We start from the raw sequence: 21,929 nt of genomic DNA on the forward strand, positions 1-21,929 counted from the left end.
GGACTGATAACTAATCATACCTCATCACTTTAACTAAAAAATATGTATTTTTGTCAGTTTAGTTTTTAAGTGTTCAGTAATTTTCTAAATATCTAAATATTCTTTATTTATATATGTTGTATAACACATTTTTATTAACAAATTTATAAAATTCAGAAGGTTGAAATTTAATAGAAATGTAAGTATTCTAAGCACAATGTTTTTAAGTAACACGACTTTCAACAAGTAATGTAATTTTTATTAATATTTGTATACAGATAAATATACCACATGATTTAAATACAGTAAGCTTTCTTTATAATACAAAATTGCAAGAAAAATAAATTTACAAAACATACAACTGTCTTGTTACAAAGCATGCCCATGACAATTTGCCAGGCACTGATTGTTTTCATCCTCTTCTTCATCAAACTGTAATAAATATAAATATGATATAACAACAAATGGTGATTTTTTAAATTTACATCAATATTAATTCAAATACTGATGATCTTTGAAAACACTACATTTTCAAGACAAGATTAACTACAACTCATAATATCAATAATACGAAGAAATGTGCCACACCATGAACATGTACTGCATTCCTATTACTATATTGATTTTCAAATTTACATCTGTAATTAAATATATCCTAAACCTATTTTTTACAGAATAAAAAAAACTGTGTATTTACTTCTTCTTCCACAATATCTACCAGTGAAATATAGTACTGCATAAGGAATGATTCGATCTTTTATCGAGAGACCAACTCTAAAATCAGTATTCAAGATACTCACAGTTTCACCATCCTAAAATGCAGAAGATTAGTCATTGAAATTATTTACAATTGCAATAAATATAAGTAACTCATTAAATAATTTATAAGAAGTTCCAGAGCATATAGTATTTAAAAAGTTAAATAAGAAAACATGTAGGAAAAGGTCATTCAATATAATGCAACTTTAATATTTAAACACAATTTAAGTACAGTGTAATGCATTAATGATTAAATTTCCTATTTAACCAAATTTTATAATTAACTTTTTTGGTTAATTTTCCAAATTAACCAAAAAATTAGTTTTTAAAATGGCTTCAAGATCCTTATCTAGAAATATAAATACTAAAGCAAATGCAATTTTAGTAAAAATTGAATTCTTTGGCGCCTGTATTACAAAAAGATCTAAAAAACTGGTTGATGCCAAGCTCTTAAATCTCACTTTTGATAATAAACTTGTTTAAAATCTTGAAATTAGTACATGAAAAAAAATTGTAAATGGCAAAAAACTTAAAATATCACGACTAGATAAAGGTAGTCATGGCACTCAGAATGTTAAATAATATCCATTTTAACAAAAAAAAAAAGTCCTTTTAAATGCATTTAGTCGAAGAATTTAAAAATTAATACTAATAATAGATCAGATTTCCCCAAAAATAGTAATTTCAAATTATATATATATATATATCAAGTATACGGAACTAAACATCATAACCATGAATTACATACTTTGCATTAAATTATACTTTTCAGGGTTTTATAAATGGTTTTTAAGCACAGCTTAATATTGTCTTTAGCTCAGCAGACATGGAATTCTTCACTTCATCCAAAGAAAACAAACTTCATGCAATTGCCTTTTCAATGCTAAGAATACCTATAATCACATGTTACTAAACTTAGACTGTACAGCATATTTTAGACCAGTTTTAGATAATGCTGCCAATTTCACAGAAGCAAAATAAAACCAGTTATGGATCTGGAGTAAAACCATTGTTTTTTAAGGAAATCTAATTATTTTCTTTGCTCAGACTTGACATGCAAAGTGTCCCCAATATGTTTATATAATTGTTGTTTGCTGTTGAGCATACAACATTAATAGCTGTACCCAAAGAGGATAGCTTGCAGTATATGCCTTATCAAGACTATTAACCCACAGGTTACAGCCTTGAAATGCCTCTGAAAAGTCGAAGCACAGCTAAATGTTTCATTGCAAGGAACCTACTGTATCACTTCAAAGTATTTTATTACTGCTCTTTCCAAGTTAACACAAAACATGGAGACATCTTCTTCACACCCCCCCCCAAAAAAAAACATACTAGGTGCTTCCACTTCTTACATGACCAAAACAGTGAGGGTTATGGCCATCTAACTGCAAGCTCCAACATGATTTATTACCTTCACAAAACCAAATATAAGTTTCTACATCAAATGCTGGTAAGGAAATACAAGCAATCTTAATACATTTCAATTAGCCCTTTTACTTTCAAATAATTTCTAAAATGCCTTTGCAATGTAACTAAAATCAGACTTAAAAAAAAACCTTCACAATGAATATCTTAGGTCTTGCAAAACACTTTAAGAATACAAAACCCTTATTTGACGGACAGAACTCGAAAGCATTTATACTCAAACGGAAGAAAAATTATCTTTCCCTAAAAGAGGAATCAACTAAAATTAGGAATCACTTTCTTTGAATAGCAAAAATTTTCAAATTTCCATCATCACAGCAACCTTGAATAAAGCTCTATCTGGTAGGTCATTCACAGAATTTGAATATTCATGTTTTTTTGGTTTATGAGCATGTTCATCATATGGTGTCTTAATTTATGCTTATTGTATTTTTATTCTAGCATTCAGTTTAACAACTGCCTTCGTTTAAAAACCTAGGGAAAAATTGAAGTGAAACAATAGGGGTTTCCTTAATGGATAAAATGAGAATGGAATGTTGATCCTAGTTAATAACTTTAACAACTAGTAATTTTTAATCAAAATCTGACAAAATTCTGGAGAAAATATGAAAAATACAAAAAAGTTTCAAAGATTCATTATATGCTGGGTCTGTTATAGTGGGGTTTGACTAATTTTATCAGGCTGTCCTTAATTTTTAAGTACCAGCAGTTTCAGAAATTCTGAATATTCTTTTTTTAACAATTCATCGCCAAAAATTCTCTATAACATCGCTAAATAACACTATCCGGTGCCATTTACATCTTTAAAAAATACAATAGTAAAAACAAATTAGCATCACCTTCACTTATGACTTCCGTTCACTGGTGTTGTAAACCTACTTTAAAGATGAGTCCATTCGCACAAATTTCGAAGACTTGGATTTCAAGACAATATTTGGTAAAAAAGATTTTAAAATCTAATAACTGAATGACAGCAACTTCTCCAAATGAGGACAAAAGGCATGCATTTTTCTTCGGATAAAACACAAGTAAGTGTTTAATGGACTCGGTGGTAGCAGTTAAAATTTTCGACACAACAAAACACATTTTCATTAACAAATACTTGAATTTCCAAGGCACAATTTACATGTAACGAAAAAAAGGCTAAATATTTTCATGTATTTGATAATTTTTATTTTACTCACCATTTGATCACCTTCTTTTGGAACTGTAATTAGAGAAAAAATAAATAAATAAAAACATCTACACCAATATGGCATTCACAAATTAAATATCTCACTACAGATCACTTTGAAAAAGACATTATGTAAAATGATAACTATAAAAAATTAAATGCCTGACAAACATCATAAAATATTCCAACATTGAAAGTAAAAAGGAACTACACAAACTATTTCAATGTTAACATTAAAAATTACACCATAATTAAAATTATATTTCTGAAGACTGGTTATAAAAAGAAGCTCACATAAACATTTCCAGATACGCTGAAAAACTTTGGAACTACAAGAGCTTCAGCAGTCAAAATACAAAAAATAAATGAAATGTACTTTCAAATTAATCTTCTTTGAGTGAACAACAGCTTCCAAAGAAAGAAGAATCTAAGACAGTGATTCTTTTTTGCCTCATACATATCTTTCACTATTGCTAGACGATCATTCCTTCTCCTTTCCATAACTCGAAATACAGCGTGTTTCAAACATCTCTGTACCAACCTATGAACCAAACACTTAAACAAAATTTTATTTTTTGCATATTACACTTATATAAAAATAGTTTCTTGCACAGAAATGTGTGGATAATTCAGAGAAAAATTCCTTTTCATTACAGTTTTTCACAGAAATAGTCGGAAATCTTGTTAGATTAAAAGGAAATGGGTTATTCAGTGACAGAATTTGTAAAGGGGGGGAGTTAATGGAAAAGAAAATTCCTGAAATTGAACAACCAATACAGTGTACTCAAACAAATCTCTACATCGTGTCTTACAGGAATACATGTTTCAAAATGCTGCAGGGATACTAAATTATTATACTTGAGACATAAAAAAGGTGCTACGAATGCCTGCAAGCAAACGGACACCATTTTGAACAGCTCCTATAATACACTCATTTACCACAGAAATAAAATGATTCATTAACCCATTCAAAACAGATTGCACACCGTGTATGTAATAACAGTAATGTGCAATTATCAGTCATTCTGAGTAAACTAGTCATCGAAATAAGATTTTTCTTGAACAAATGAAATCTGCAAAGTACAGGAAAACAAAATTTGGCATTGGTTTTACTGTGTTAAAAATGAACACAATATAAAGAAAAAAAATTCCGCTCCTAGGGACTGAGCTCGAAACAATCGTCGTGTCGAATGGGTGAATTCATAATTTTATAAATTGAAATTTATGAAAATTTAATACGAGTCGGCTGCCTGCAGTTGCCCAGCACAGATGTTCGAAATGCTCCATACATATACGTTCAATTATTTTTTAAAGTGCTTTAAAAATTAAACAAGTTGTAAAAAATAAGAATAGGTTTTTTTATATTCATAACCTAAAGCTAACTAACTGACAGGTAAGTAAAAGGCTGACCACATTTTCACCTGAAACAAAGAAATTCCCCTCGAGGGAGAGGAACTGTTGAAAATTAAACATACTTTTGAATAAGATTAAATTAATAATTTAAAATTGATATTTTTTTAATTTACCTGGAGGAGGATTAAAGAAATTGAAGAAAGAATCATTTCGAACCGTTTTCCTAACAGTTCTAACAGCACCCCTGGTCTTTTGCTTCTCCTTTATTGTCTTTACAGTCACATTTTTGAATCTTTTCCAGTCAATTGTACAACTAGAATGTTATTAAAATTTTGTAAATAAAAACAAGTTAATTTGAACATGTTTCCAAAAATGTGTTGAAAGATACAATACACTGGCATATTTATACACATTATTTATGTTGAAAATGCACTATTCTAAAAGGCTGGTTGAAGCTGATGAATACAAAATAAAATATGTTGATTGAAGCAAGTCACTGAACATGAAAAATCGCTCATTAATTACATTTCTCAAAATCAACTACGATAATGTAAAACAATTTGGGTTCATTTCAAAGTGCAATATATGGTATAAGGTATATTTAATTCTATAAGTTACTTTAAGTTTATGACACTTTCCTATCTCATCTAGTTTCAGTTACAATTCCTTACCAGAATTAGTTTCTAGAATTGCACTAAATGCAAATGAGAAGTAGAAAGTATTTAAGTCCAAGTTTCACTGGCTTTGAGAGAGAGAATTAGGATTTCTAAATAGCATGCATTTGCCTTTTGGCTACATCTCTCAAACTGTTATTAAGTTCGGCTGTATTACGTGCCTTTTGATAGCTTCGCTGGCTAATTTAATATTACGGACCAACTAGTTTGGAATTGTGTTAACTTTGGCTGAATCTCTTTAGTTAGTCATTACTTAGCTCTTACTTCTGACATTTTGAGTTTAAGCCAAAGTGGAGGCTTTGCTGTACGCCATGAGAAAGGGGCCAACTGTATATCTTTATTGAGCAAATAAAGGGTAGTTAACACTTCTTGAGTTTACATTTCTGTTCCTGGACCTAAGCGATTATTTACGAAGCTGTTCACTAGGTTCCTCTACACTTAGTTTAATAGAATACAAGGGAGGAACCCTACAATGGGTTTTTTAAATTCTTAAGAGATTCGCTCCTTTACGTTTACATTAGCCATTTTCTCCTCAAATATCAAAAAAATAATTTGCTTTTGAAGGGAATCATAATTGGTAATAAGAAATAGTTTGTTTACAACAGTTGAATGCAAGTGATGACACAGTAGACGAGATCAGCCGGTTCAAAAACACTTCAAAAATTAAAACTCCTCAATACAATACACAAGTTTTAATTTTCGAAATGCATTTGAATATATGTGTGTGTGAGATCTCTCTCACACACACATATATTCAAATGTGTGAGAGAGATCTCACACACACAGATGTCTAAGAGATTAAGTTTTAATTTTTTAAGCACATTTGAATATATGTGTGTGTGAGAGAGAGAGAGAGTGTTGTCTGTTTGAGAGATTTATTTTTTGGAGGGGGTTAAACTTCCAGCAGACAATTATGTACAATTAATTCAAAAGTGTACTGCCATCAAAAAACTGAGAATATTCATCAAACAGAAAAGGACAGAAACAAAAACAGAAATCAACAGAAAAAGTGTAGTGTTTCAACATAATGCCAGACATCACACAAGTTAGGTAACTCATCAGAAGCTGTCACAGTTTAGGCAGGATGTGCTACCACAACTACTATATCCACTTGATCTGGCACCCTCAGGTTACACTTGTCTTCCTAAAGATTCTTAAATGTTGTAAAATATTTACTTCCAATTCAGGATGTCCAAAATCACTTCGATCAATTTTTTGGAAGCAAAGATCAGAACTTTTATGAGGACAGAATCATGCTACTGCAAGAAAGATGACAAAAAGTGAGGTCAGTTATTTGAATATGGCAAAGTAAAGAGCTATCTGCTTAGTGGGAAGGATGCCTTCATGGAGGACTTTTTAATAGAATAATTTTAATATCGCAAAGGGAAAAAATACTATGAAAACCAAACATGCAGCCAATCCAATGGCTAGTGATAAAGATATAGATAAATATATTGAAAATACTGATAAAAAGATATTGAACCGAAATGGTCAATATATACTTAGAAAAATTTATACAAGAAAAAGTTTCATGAAAAAACAAAAACTCCAGATAACCCAATACATAAAATCTTCAAGTTGTTTTCAGTGCCCTGAGAATTTCATGTTACACCAGGACAAAGTTTTTCTTGTTCCCAACTATTACTGCTTTCTGTTCGGAAAGAGGCTGCCTACAGTTGTATTTCAGTGTGCTTGCTGATAAGGAGGAAACTATTTTATGTTACTAAATATTCAAGACCCATTATAATGCATTGAAAGAAAAATTCCATCAGGCCCATTGGAGACAAGCAGTGACTTTCTAACGTGTAATTACATAAAGATTTACGCAAAAACATTTTTTCTAACTTTACAATTTAAAATCGAAAAAAAAATGCCTTTTTCTAAAATTTAAATGCTTTTCATCTGGATATTTTTCAACATTGTGAAATATTTCATTAAAATTCATTTGCAGTGAAAGACTCAAAACTTTAGATAGAATAGTAATTAGTGATCTTACCCTTTGCATGAATCAATTTCAAGCCCATCAAAGGAAAAGACATCAGTAGGATCTGGAACACATTTTAATTCATAAGACTTAATTAAAAATGTGTCAGTGAAATAGTCATTTGGCTCAAAGTGAAATTTCAGGTAAAAACCCTAAAGAGGGAATAAAAGACAATTTTAGTATAATCTCAGTTACCACAAGAAAGAGTTTTAATACATTCACAAGACATTGAAATTAAATGCTACTGTAACTGAATATGCTCTTATTTATGTGCAAAAAGCTTTAAATTTTTACAGATCTAAAGATAAAAGAATATTTTTAACATAAAACTAACATAATAATAATATCATCCATTAATTTTTTAATATCGCACAAGAGTACGTACGATCATACTTTATGAATCTGTGGTACTTTCCAATTATCCACACCCTCACTAAAATAATAACTTGCTGCTGACTTAGTTATCAAACTTCCTGAAGAATAAAGTCTGAATATCTTTTTTTACATCTATTTCAATGATGCATCACCTACTACCTACCCCCACAAAATACACACATACTACTTCCTTTTTTGCACTTTTCACCCCAAGATCTCTTTTGGCTAAAAAAATATTGGAGTCCGAGAACAGATGAAACTTAATGCGAAAAGAAATATTATTCGTACAAATGAGAACTGAATCACAAAAGTGCAAGTCCACATAAGCTCAAATACATGTGTGCTACATGACTACCCAGCTTATACTAACTAGTAACATGACTATTCAGCTAAATACTTTGACACCATTTTGCATTGCCTCCTGAATATTTCTCACAACTTTTCAGTGGAAGTGTAGAAAATCTGGAATCACCCTATCCAATTTAATGACAGATATATTAGCAAACAATTTATGACTTAATTAAGCATTTAGAGAAATCAAATACACCAAACACAAAGTAGCAGGCAAATTTCACGAATAATAAAATTCTTATTTTTAGCAAATCATGTGCGGTTTCTACTATTTTATTACAAGATTTTTTTTTTTTGGCATTAAATTCTGAAAAGTTTTAAACTTGATTATTTGAAGGCAGCCTACATTTTCAACTGCTGAACAGATTCATATAGAAATTTACTTATAAATGTTATGAAGCTGTATTTGATGAAAAGGAAGAAGAATGAAAAAAGATTTCATGGAAAGCCAGAACTGACAGTGGCTGCTACAGTTCTACAGCTACGTCTAAACCAATCAATAGTTGTGCTTGGGAGATAATCCCAATTCTTCACAGCATTTAACTGATATATACTCCCTTGCCTAAAAAACGAGGTAAGGCTATACTCAAATCAGTTTTTGACAAATTCTTTACTTGCAATTTTTAACATTGCATTTGCATAAAATTGGATCATTTTCACAGAATGCAAGTTCAATGCACACAGAATCACAAAATGCAAGTTTTCTTAATACAACTTCTTGCATTTTTCTATAGTATTTTTTCTTTTTAACCAGCTGGCAAACTCTACAGTTCCATTACGATTTATGACAAAAATGAATGTTGCCAATTGTGAAATGAAGCAGTTCTTTCTTCTCAAATATGCACGATATATGTCAAATTTGCAATGCAAACTTTGTGTACGTTTGTGCCCACTCCAGGGTAGTAACTAGAATATTAGCTGAGCTCGTTGATGGCTGCCAAAATTATATTAAAGACACACACACAAAAAAACAAAAAAAAACTTACCATAGGATCAGACGAAGTTATTGCTTTTATATCTATCAAATGTTCTAAAATAGGTTCATCATACTCCTAAATATGAAAAAAATATCATGTGACTAATGAAAACTATTCTCTGAATCTACAAATCAATTTTAATTTTCCATTAACTACTTTTTTAGTTCCAAGTGGAAAGGCTATATTCTGAAAAATTCACGTAATGCCTCAGATGAGACTTATTACAAAACAATGAAAATAAGTTACTGCCACATGACATAGCTAAATGTTTTAAACAAAAGAAAACATTTTTTAAAAATTCAAATTTAATTCCATATTCTTTTTTGATGCACAATAGAACAATTACAAATATTTTAATATTAATAACATTTTAAAAAATTCAAAAATCCAGAGAATACAACATATATATATTTCTACAAAATTTCATCATCATTAGATTATACTGTGAATGCTAATTTTTGTGGTGTTAGTACTACATATTGCAATATTACAAAATATCATTTAAAGCAAAATGTTAAAAAGAACATATAAAATTACTTTATAATTTTCTATGCTAAGCAATACATTTTTATAACACAGAAGGTTAAATGAATGATACTAAGCACTGACAACATTAGATCTCTCTACAGGTAGCTGGAAAATACTGCTACATGAGAACAATACTCTTCCAAAATATTAATAATCATATATAAAATAATTTTCATAATAAAAAGAAGTTTATATTCACCTCAATCACATCTGCAACAATAGGACCATTCTTAAGAGCTGTCAACCAAAATTTTGGAATGCCTTTAATTGCTACAAAAGATTATTTTTTGACTGAATACTTTGCTTCAAAATTACAGACATTTAAACACACACCGATTTAAAATTTTCTAGTTTCATATTTCCTCGCAGCAAAATATATATATATAAAAATGTAGTAAGCTTGCTTGATATATATATATATATATGCATTATATTTCTCAGCCTATTCATTTTCTCAACTAATTTACAGAGGGTGCTCACACATTTTTGTAACGATTTTTTATTTTCTCCACTAATTTAAACATTAATTTTAGAATTCAAACATGACTGGCATCACATTGGAATAAGGTTTAATTATCATCTGCAGAATTAAAAATATTCTTTTCTTTAAAATGTAGCTGAAAAAATTTTTAAAAATGGATTGAAGGCCATATTTTTACATTGTCCAAAGAGAAATACTCTTATTTAATTATTAAAAAGATGTGAAAAGCTTGGTTTTAATATTTCTATATGTAAAATAAGTGGCATAATTAATATGAAAGGAATATCAAAATTTATATCTGTCTGGGAATAAGGCAAAAAATGTATATGTTATGGTGAAACACCAAAATCTGGAGAATGTCGACTTTCACAGGTGAATGTCAAAATTCACATCGTCTCTTGGTGTATGTCCGAAATATTTTCCAAATACTCTTATTTCTGACTTACACCGGTCAATGTCGACATTCACCATGTACTAATGGTGAATGTTGAACATATAACAATATTATATTTTTTTCTCCATAATTCAGTCGCAAAAAAATGCACTTGAGACTTCAAATAAGAACTTAAGAACATGAGAACCCAAAACACACAATATATTCAAACTGAGAAAGGAAAATAATAGAAGTTAAAAACTTACTTAATTATACAGTATGTTCTAAATGAGAAAATAAAATAACAGTAATAAAAATCTTACTAAATTATGTGATTCAAATCTTATTTATTGCAACAACTTAAACTATTATGGCATTTTATGACCTCTCTTTTCGACTTTCACCAGAGCATATCTGTGATTGTCGACATACACCGGTGAGGGTCCGAATATACAAGAATGTAGTGAAATATTCGGTCTTTCACCAACGTATTTGGTGAATGTTAATATTCTCCGGTGAAAGTCGACATTCTCCAATTTCGGTCTTTCACGGTAACATATACACAACAAAGGCACATACAGCTCTTATTAAATCTGAAGTTGCATCTTATGTTTTAAAAGAAAATTCAGCCCCCCCCCATTGCTAAATCTTTAAATGTCTCTGTAGGAACTATGGACAAAATTATAAAAATCTCTTTTAAAGCTAATCAAAATTTAAAAAAAAAAATAAAAGGTGATGTTCATCACCGAACCATCTTTCTCGGCATAAGACTGCAGATTGGTGCATGAAAATTCAGGTAAATTCATACAGGTGAAAAATTTAAATATATAGTTACAATTGATGAGATTTGAATATACTTATCTCATTACAATAGAAAAAGATGGATTTACTTCCGAAAAAGAGGGGGGGAAAAAAGACTTAATATGTTGGCTCAGAGAAAACAAGGAAATTTTTTTCTAAAGGATTGAGGGTTATTACTAGATTCTCTCAAAACAGAAAACTTAAAATAAGGAAAGTAGAAAAAAATGTCAAAATTACTTCGATTTACTATCAGAAATATGTTTTACCACATATTTTTAAAGAACAAATTCCATCTCTTTATCCAAACAATCTTAACAACTATTAAGTTCCATCGGGATAAGACTCCAAGCCATACCTCTAAATCTACTGCTCTATTTTTTGAAAAAAATTTGAAATGAAACTGGAATTGAAATATCCCCCTTAAATGCATCCCACCCTAGTCCCCTGATATGTCTCCTATGGATTCCTGAGCATATGGACTTTTTATATGCAGCATCCTAAAACATTGGATAGACTCTGAAAGATTGTGAAGGAGGAGTGGAATAAGATTGAATATATTAGAAAATAAAATTGAACATATTAGAAAATAAGCTGCCCAGTCAGTCAGAGAAGCTGATTGCGATGCCAAAGGGCCTGGGTTTGAATCCCGGAGAAGGCATAGTTGTAACTGTCCGTCCCTTCATAGGAAAGGTTAGGGTGCCTCCATAATAAAGAGACCACCACATCCAGCCTTGTATAGATTAATGGACTGGGTTACATTTGTAATTGTTCACAATCTGCCATTGGAAAAAAAAAATATTAGAAAATAAAATTCTAAGGTTTGTTTATATATAAATCTTTGCAAAATTGTTTCAAAATATGTGAACATCCTCTGTATATGAATCAAATCAAAGAAGTTAAATGTATGGGTTTAAATAGGCTTTTGTAGTATTTTTTCTCTGTAGAATTTTTCAATGAGGAAAATAAAATTACAAAAATATATGCATTATCAACAAATCTACATTCCTGATGACAATTAACCAAGAATCATGAAAATTTTAGCAATGATGAGTAATACTGTAACATATGCCGGCTGACTGAAAAAGGATTAAACATGGGTTGAATCTTCATATTAAAGCTCTGCAAATATCTACAGAGATTACGATAATTTAGATAAATAAAATTTAGTAAGAAATCTGGAGGTTGGAAATGAAATTCACACAATTTCATTAACTCAATAAATTGTATTTACTACTGGGAAGCACTTTCCTAAGCAAAGGCTAAAAATTAAAAAAACAAGAGTTCAATGTTTTGCCAGGAGACATGACAGAAAATCAGTAAAGTTGGCAGTTACGTCATATACTTGAGGTTAACTACACACTTTATAAAGACAGGTCTCATACTGTATTTCACGTAATATTAAAAAACATTAAAAATATATTTTGCATGCCATTTCAGCACTGCAATTTTATCTGCTTATGATAACAAACAATAGCTCAGCCGAAGACTTAACTAGAGATTTGTTTTCAAACAAATGGACTGATAAAAATCTGAACAGATTTAATACAGTGCATGGCACTTAATGCTATCATTCATATATTGTTATTGATTTGTCAAAATCTTGACCATTTCTATATGAAAACTTCGAAAATACATTGCTCATTGTGATCAACAACTTGGAAAATGTGATTAAAATATTATAGAATAAAGTTTTTTAAATTCAAATAAAGTTGCCAAATAGGAGGTAAAGTTATCAAATAATGTCAAAACGGATTACAAAGATTGTTAAATTATAAAGAGCTGTGGCCAAGTAAGGGATTAAATAGCCAAAACTCATGTTTAGATTTCAGTCCATTTATAACCAAGTAAAAACAAATTAAAATTTTGTGTTGAATTTGAATAACTATAGATTTTGAGAGCGATCAGACACGGGTCCTCCTTCAGAAGCAAATAAAAATCTCTGGAGAATTTTTATTATCTATGCCAAACTTAGTTTGCTTTTTTTATCTACTTATAAATTTTACGATGGCATGTTCTCTTACAATGAAGAATATTCATGACCAATTAAAACATTCAATTATATAACAGAAACACTGATTACTTACAAATGTCTTCATTTGTTTTAAGTATACAATAAAGAAATATTAACATGAAATGTTAAAAATTTACCATACCAGCTGCAGGTACATCCATTTTTGCTTCAGTATCATCTTCAACTTTCTGAATTTCATTCTGTTTAAAAATAATAGCATTAAAAAATTAAAACACACGATGATTAAGTTTTCCATACAGCTATTTTAAATAAAATATTTAAAAAATTCTTACTGAAAGCTCAGCTTTCTTTTCAGAGTCCAATTGGAAATCACATTCTTCATCGGTTGGGATTACAGCACCAGTTACTATAGCAGCTTGCTTCAAAAAATCAAAAATTTACATTGTTTATAGAAAGAAAACTCCAGGTGATAAAATATCAACTTTAAAAACTTATATTAGAATAAGTGGTGTGAATGGTGTGGTGTATTTAATTATGGCAAAGCACACTAGGGCTATCTGCCTAAAGGGAGGGATACCTTCATGGAGGACTTTCTAAGGCAAACTGGCTCGTATACACATTACACATGGGGAAAACACAAATGCAGCCAGAATGTTCACGGGATTCGAACCTTGGACCGAACTACCAGTGTTCAGTGACTTTACCACTCAGCCGCTGGTGGACCTATATTAGAATAAGAGCTTAACAAAACTTACAAGAACTCCTTTAATACAATCCTAACACATTCTAAAGGCATATCATCATCATATACTAAAATATATTTTCTGAAAATTAAAAACCTTCTAAAAAAAGTCTAAAATCCTTATGAATTAATTGGAATTATATGTACTTAATCAACCCTTTTCTTCCCTCTTTTCTGCCACAAAGTGATTCTTTACAGAAGGCTATATCATTATTTTCTATTACAAGGCTCATATATATTTCTGGACATAGAAATTAAGTATTTTTAAAGACGATCATTGAAAAACATTAAGGTCACAAAATGGGAAATTATTAAATTAAAGCACTATTCTAAGAATAAAACAGGTCTGTGAGATGCATTATTATTAAACATCATCTAATATCCAATATAAATATAAACCAAATTTGAGAATAAAGCTCATAATATTTATCAAGGAATTAGCTTTAAGTTACAAAATTTCTTGAAACATTTATATTTTACACTTATAATAGTGCTATATATTTTAAAGAAGATTAGTGACATTTTATTTAAGATTTAGGAACAGCTTTATGCTTTTATGCCTCATTTCATAGTGTAGTGAATTAATCCAGAAATTTATGAACATTTGATATCATCTGTCAGCTGAAGGTTAAAATGAAGGGTAAAATCATAATATTATCACCACTTGCTTGGGTATTATCACCACTGCTGCTTGCCTAGAAGGACAGCTACTGACAATGGCGTTAAGTTAAAATTTAGAATTGTCAAAATAAAACTCAATATCAAAATACTAGTTGATATTATGAACATAGTACAATTTCAGAAATTTATCAAGACTTGCTTTGAGCAAAATTTAACTACCCCTTCAAATTAAATGCAATGTAATGTTTGCAATGATTTTAATCATTATTTCTCTTAATAGCATTTTGACTTTTTTACAGTGGTTAACATGGATTGGCTGAACAGCAACACTTATATGTAAGTAGTGGTTCATGCGTTTAGCCTTTTTGTATGTCCATCAGCTGCTTACGATTTTAAACTTTGTGTTCATTTCTTATGTTTTTAGTTCATAGTGTCTTCTTTATTTCTAAGCAGGATGAATGATTTAATTGGCTTAAGTAATCATCTTAAAAAATAACCGATGTATGGAGAATGGTTTAATAGAGTTTCTTATAATGTAAAAGCCACAACAAATATGAACAAAATTGTTCAGACAGTTCCAGACAGTTATGGACATAGCTATGCCTACAGAAAAAAATGCTCATTTCTTTAGAAATTACATTAGACACAATCAGCTTATGAAAGCAAGATGTCACTTTGTTATTTCGAAGGTTTACCTGCCAGGATTTTAAAATGCATTTTTTAGTTCAAGATATTTTCAATTGTATTTATGTCAGTTATTCAGTCATTATTATGACAGTTTTCAATTGTATTTATGTCAGTTAACCAAAAGCACATTTTCTGCCAAAGAAACAATACAATGCCCATCCATTCTTGGTTCATCAAATATTAAATTTCCAAACTCATAATACATACAGAAAATGAAAGCATATAAAAATTTCAACTTCTTGAGCATTCAAATATAAATTCTCATGTGACCCATAACTATTCTGAATGACATTCTAAATATTTTATTTTGAGCATTAGACTGTTTCTACTAAAACAATTTTCTCACAAAATTCATAACTTATTTTACATTCTGAACTGTGAATCTTTCGATGTTTTACCCAAGATAAACAGAATGCAGAAACAATCAAATTGTACTTTACTAAAATAAAAAAACATTTCTTTTAATTACACATACCTTTCCATACAATGGTTCAAATTTCTTTTCATATTTTATTTCAAGTTCATGGCGTTCTTTATAATATTCTACTTTTGTATTCACATAAGCTAGCTGAAGTTTTTTTAAGGCTTTCACATTCCTTTTGACTGGCTTTGGCAGATTGAGTGTGTTTGAGGAACATGATTTATGGTTTAGAGCTGCCATTATACCATCTTTTAGATCTTCTGTTTCTGCAAAGAAATTTCAAACAAGAATTTATCACTTAAGAAATACTTAATAGAGATTCAATTTTTAAATTTTACTTAAAGCAGTAACTTTTTTTATGCTCCTCAACGCTATTAAATGTTTGATCACTATTTACACTACCTCCATGCAACATACTTGCTAAAAAATAATGAATTTCAGTGAACGCTTTTATGATAACTACTGCCACCCAACCAGTATAGTAGTTGTTAGCGTCGCTGACTGCAGTGCCAAAGGGTTCGGGTTCAAATCCCGGAGAAGGTATGGATGTTTGTAAATGTATAGTGTCAGTGCAGAATGACGGCAATTTAAATATGAGGCAGGCCAAACGTCCTTGTGTGGTTTGGTCGAAGGTGAGAGGGATGGGAGACCCTCAGACCCATCCCACCTTGGGGTGCTCTCCTTCAAACTTGGGGGCAGAACTGAGCTAAATCACATTGTCACCTGAATGGTGCTCAAGGCTGTTGCCAATGGCAGGCATAATCTAGAGCTCCTTGCAACGAAGAATTCTGTGGACTTGGGCTGACTACATCATAAGCAACAACAATGATAACCACCTACTTAAAACAACTTACCTGTAAAGTGACCGATGTTTCAGAGAGCATGAGCATCCATACGAACATCTCATCTCTAGCAAAATCTCCTTAAAAGATCAGTCAGCTGAAACTGTAGGTCAGCAATGGCTAACTTCATGACATGGAAACTCATTCTGGGTGACACGCATCACACAATTCCAGAGCCATCGATGGTGACAAAAACATTTGCATAATACAAAAATATTTGTCTCTTGCATTAGCATCATCACTGTCAACATGTACTGCCTTTACCTCAGATGCATTTGAATGCATTCTTGGCAGATGGATAATAAGGATAATTCTATATGTATAACAGCACCACAGTTACACATTTGGGTATTTCTGAATTTTGACATGATGAGCTCAAAACATTTGCCATCAGTGCTGTAAGTGGTGTCTTTGAGGGTTTACTATATACAAGACAATTAAAGTACACATGTAATGTATTAATACTAAAACTATCATTCGTAGCCACCATGAGGAAAAGTCTTGTTCTGAAGGACTGCTATTTTGCCTATTAAATGACAAACAGTTATTTAGCATGAAAATGTCCACTCCATCAACTTCTGAAAATAATTACATATTTACATACAAGAAGCTTGATTTTTTTTATTAGTTTCTATTATCTATTAGCTACTGAAACAATGCAGGAGAGCTAGCATGCTAGGACTATCAGCTTTGGAGAAAATGATACCTTCCTGGAGGACTTCTGCATGGAAAACTGATATGTATTCATGTCATACATGGAGAAAACCATAAAAACAGCAATACAAACTTCTGTTCACCATAATTTTAACCTAGACTGAATTACCAAGATTCAAGGCTATTATTTACTTGGCATTGGTCAGTTCTCAGAGATAAAACAAATCAACGATTAAGAAAAATAAGTAAAAAATGTTCAGTAATTATGGGATATATATTCTTTATTATTAATTTAAATGACAATTTCAGAAACTTTGAACCAGTACATGAAGCTTCAATTCAATGTTTAACTGCATGCTTTTATTTTATCAAATGCAGCTTTTGAAATGATGAATTTTGGTAAGTACACTGAAGTTTTATATGCACTTTAATGGTTACTGCAGCAAATTAAAATACAGAAATTAAGATATTTGATAGAATTATGGATTTTAAATGTCTCGTAGAAAATGGAAAGTGAGCCAGGGAGCAGCAATGTGACCAATTTTCAATACTACCTGTGCTATATAATCATACTACCCTAAAAATATATTTTCAATATTTACTGCCTATACTTCGTGGTAGCAAATATGAGAATTTCTACTACACTTCATGAAAACATGACTCGGACATGTTTCCAAAGTACGCATATGATATTGGATATCATATTTTCTAAGGTGACCTAGAATCATGACTGGGCTGTCTCAGGAATATTTCACCGTATAAGAACTTGTTTTGTTATAATTTATTCTGATGGTCTAAGAAAAAGGAGAGGAAATGATCCACTAAAATGATCACGAAGCCAGTTTATTTGCCAAGATTTGAATCCAGATTGAGCTACCAATGCTCAGTGATCACTTGGCCAATGCAAATGGTGAGCCATTCTGCATGGAAATACACATACAGGGTGGTGATGAAAACACTTCGATATATAAATCCCTAGCATCCTATATGTCAAACCAAATCAAAATGAAATTTCAGGTATTGAAAAATTAAAAATGGCATTGGAATGCTACACACATGTTGAAAACAGCCAGCATAAAACATTTGCAAAGAGGGTTTTAAAAGAACAATGAAAACACAAGAGAGGTGAACGGTAGAAAAAAACTTTTATTGGAATTACAAGTTTTCAACGTATTTCAATGTTTCAAGACAGAAGTCATCTCTAATAACTTTGCAGTTTCCTGGCCAAACCTCGCTCCAATGAATCTCTAGTCATCCGATTATCTGAAATCTAAGGTATACATATCAAATCCACAAGATGTCAGAAGTGAAAGATGGCACATTCCTCCTGTGATGTTATGTTCATCATTGTTGTCAACGATCTCCCACATGCAATGCATTATCATCTGCAGAGAGGAGCATAATGAAAGCTTGCAATTCCAGTACAAAGATCCCCCCCTTCTCTCTTGGGCTGTCAGTGGTCCTTCACAATGCTCTTCTTCGCAAATGTTTCATATCGACATACATGTATCCTTCCAACCCCCACGGGGGGTCGACATACAGAACTATGCAAAGCTACTGGCTAGGATTTGTACCTACACAGTCTGAGCCATTGAGAGTATAAAATTTATGAACCTAGTGGTTCTAATGGGCCCCGGAAAGTTCACTCATTGACCAGCCCGGTGATCTGGTGAGTCCTAGAGTGGTGTGACTCTAGAAGCACAGCAAATAGCACCCTTGGGTTCGCTGGGTAATATCCCACTGCGACGGGTAGCCCGAACAACTGGCAGGTAGCAAATTGACGACCAGTCTTGCTTTGTGCGATGCATCCTTCTCTCCAATGTGCGAGGGCGGTGGTTGAACCTCTGAGCCTGGTTCCAAGGGGCGAAGGAACTTCCAATGCAGTTCAGTCTCGCAGTGTGAGAAATCCCAATTGTGTATGTATCCTTCCAATGCCATTTATGGTCTTCAATATGCTGATCAATTTGCACAGGGAAAAAAAGGGTGTTGCCTTTCAAAAATTTTTTCTCTGTAACCATAAGAGCTCAATTGTTTTAAATCAATATCTTGAATGCATACCTTCAAATAACAATATCTGAAACATCATTTAGATTGGTTGAGTATAAGCCACTAAGGGTTCATATATTGAGGACATTTTTTATGACCAAGCTGTACACAACACATATTCTTAAATAAGTTTACATCCATCATCCATAGGAGCAGCAAGTCATCCATAGAGAGTTAATCTAAGCTAGATAAGAAAATCTTAAATAGCTGTGCCTATATCATGGTTCAATAATGCTTTGATAAAATTATATAAAGAAATTTTAACTCAATTACATAAGCAATGACTATTACTATACATTAAAATTTATAATGCACCCAAATCTTCCACAAGAGCACTATTTTTAAAACTGCCTAAATTTAAGACCTTTTTACTTCCTTGTATGAAGTAAAAAGGAAGTATTGTAATCGGGAAAAGATTCAGGCAGCATATTTCAACGAAAATATCCATTCTGACCGCTATCGAATGTAATTCAATGATGTTTTTGCATGCCATCTGTATGTAAGGACAGAATAAAGACTCTTTTTCTCCAAAAAAATTATAAAACTGCTTTAAAATGAATTCTGAAGAGAATTTTTCATGGCAAACATACGTACATAAGTATCTCGCATAACTCAAAAACGAGTAGCCTCAGAACAATGAAATTTTATATGTAGGGCTGCTATAACATGTAGACGTGCACCTCTTATTTTGGTAGCAATTGGCCGCACCAAACATATATAAATATATTCATATATATCCACTCAGTTACCCGGCTCAGTGATCTCAGTTTCTTTACTCTTGTATGTTTGTAAATTGTGCCTTTTTTGCTTTAAAAATGATTGAATTATGTTGTTCTTATCGTCCGGTTAAGGTTTTTATGCCTTTAGTAAATCTGCAAGCAATATCTGTACAATAATCAACAATTTAAAAGCTATTTAAGTGCAGTTAAGCCTAATTTTTAAATAACTTGGCGGATATATTTGTTTACATTTGAAACAGCAGAATAGTAGATTTTTTGCCAATTTAGAGAGACTAAGCTTTGCAACAACAAAGATAATGCCCTCATTTATTATTGTGAATTAAATAATGCTTAATCCTTTCTGGAATTTTTTCGAGGAAATAAGAGTTTAAGATTTACTTTGTAATTTTTAAATACGAGGGCTATCCAGAAAGTAGATTACGTTTTGGAATAAAAAAATAAACAAAGTATAGGAAACAAATTTTATTATATACAGATGAAAGCCACACTCAAATACTACTTTTCTACATAGTCACCATACAAATTAAGGCATTTATCGTAGCGATGTACAAGCTTGGAAATTCCTTCGTCGAAAAATTCGGCCGCCTGCGCCTTCAACCACTTCGTTACCTCTTCTTGCAGCTGTGCGTCGTCATCAAAACGCTGCATAGCCAGCCACTTCTTCATTGCTGGGAATAGGTGGAAGTCGCTCGGTGCCAGGTCGGGACTGTACGGCGGATGAGGAAACAACTCCCACTTAAAAGATTCAAGAACTTTACGAGTGACATTTGCCGTGTGGGGCCGGGCGTTGTCGTGAATCAACAAGATCTTAGAGCTCAACATTCCTCTGCGCTTGTTTTGAATTGCTCTTCTGAGTTTTTGGAGAGTTTGGCAATACCTTTGAGAGTTTATTGTAGTGCCTCTTTCCAGGAAGTCCACCAAAATTACACCTTTTCTGTCCCAAAAAACAGTCGCCATCATCTTCCTTGCCGACATTGTTTGCATGCATTTCTTGGGTTTTTGGGGAGAACTTGTGTGCCCCCACTGCATTGATTGCAATTTCGTTTCACAGTTCACATGTTTCACCCATGTTTCGTCACCAGTAACGATGCGATCGAGTAAAGAGTCACCATCCTTATGGTAAGCGTCCAAAAAGTTCAACGCTGCAGCCATTCGCTGATTTTTGTGGTCCTCTGTCAAGATTTTTGGAATCCATCTTGCACAAAACTTGTGGTAACCAACCCTTGTGGTAATTTATCGTAGCGATGTACGAGCTTGGAAATTCCTTCGTCGAAAAATTCGGCCGCCTGCGCCTTCAACCACTTCGTTACCTCTTCTTTTCGCTGATGATTTCGTGCAACAAACTTCGCGAAATTTGTGGAAAACTCAAAGAAAGTTCCGTTATTGTGAAATTTCGATTTTCATGGACTTTAGCATCGACTTTTTCGAGAAGTTCGGCGGTCACTATGCTGGGTCTCCCACTTCGATCTTCGTCGTGAACATTGGTTCGGCCATTTTGAAATCTTATGACCCACTGACGCACTCCACCTTCAGTGATAATGTTGTCCCCATACACTTCACGAAGCTGCCGATAGATTTCTATCGGTTTACAGTTTTTTGCAGTCAGAAACCTTATTACTGAGCGCACCTCGCAGCTCGCGGGATTTTCAATTAACGCAGACATTTCAAACCGTCACAGTATCTGAACGGAGCACAGCACGAACCTCTCACTAGCACGGCTAGATGCAGACTGAGCTGCGCAACGCTCTGACCCCAAGATGGCCGCGCTAGCCCCGCCCCTAGCGGACACAGATGGAAACGTAATCTACTTCCTGGATGGCCCTCGTAGATATTTTGAGTTTTTATGTATTTTTGCCTTGTCGCGAAGTGAGAACTGAATTAATTGAATGAGAAATACTAAATTGTCTGTGAAAAACTGTTTCTTTTTAGTTTTGTTTGCTTAATTTCTTTTATACATTGTTCTAGAT

The 21,929-nt window shown here is 32.1% G+C and overlaps 1 pseudogene across 1 annotated transcript in view; it reads right to left on the reverse strand.

Annotated features, from left to right (window-relative positions):
- Positions 1-216: 216 nt before the first annotated feature.
- Positions 217-21,929, reverse strand: part of LOC118203178 (nucleosome assembly protein 1-like 1) — a 38,192-nt pseudogene continuing 16,479 nt past the window's right edge. The window contains exons 5-14 of the transcript XR_015038424.1: positions 15,735-15,946; positions 13,542-13,628; positions 13,391-13,448; positions 9,782-9,852; positions 9,064-9,129; positions 7,364-7,503; positions 4,867-5,006; positions 3,351-3,373; positions 677-791; positions 217-411 (exon numbers count right to left, since the gene is read on the reverse strand). The product of XR_015038424.1 is annotated as a nucleosome assembly protein 1-like 1 (transcript). The remainder of the gene's footprint in view (positions 412-676; positions 792-3,350; positions 3,374-4,866; positions 5,007-7,363; positions 7,504-9,063; positions 9,130-9,781; positions 9,853-13,390; positions 13,449-13,541; positions 13,629-15,734; positions 15,947-21,929) is intronic.

Source organism: Stegodyphus dumicola, chromosome X1, assembly GCF_044657685.1.
Source record: "Stegodyphus dumicola isolate Sdum_Otavi_A_Nest chromosome X1, ASM4465768v1".
In the NCBI taxonomy this organism is placed as follows: domain Eukaryota; kingdom Metazoa; phylum Arthropoda; class Arachnida; order Araneae; family Eresidae; genus Stegodyphus; species Stegodyphus dumicola.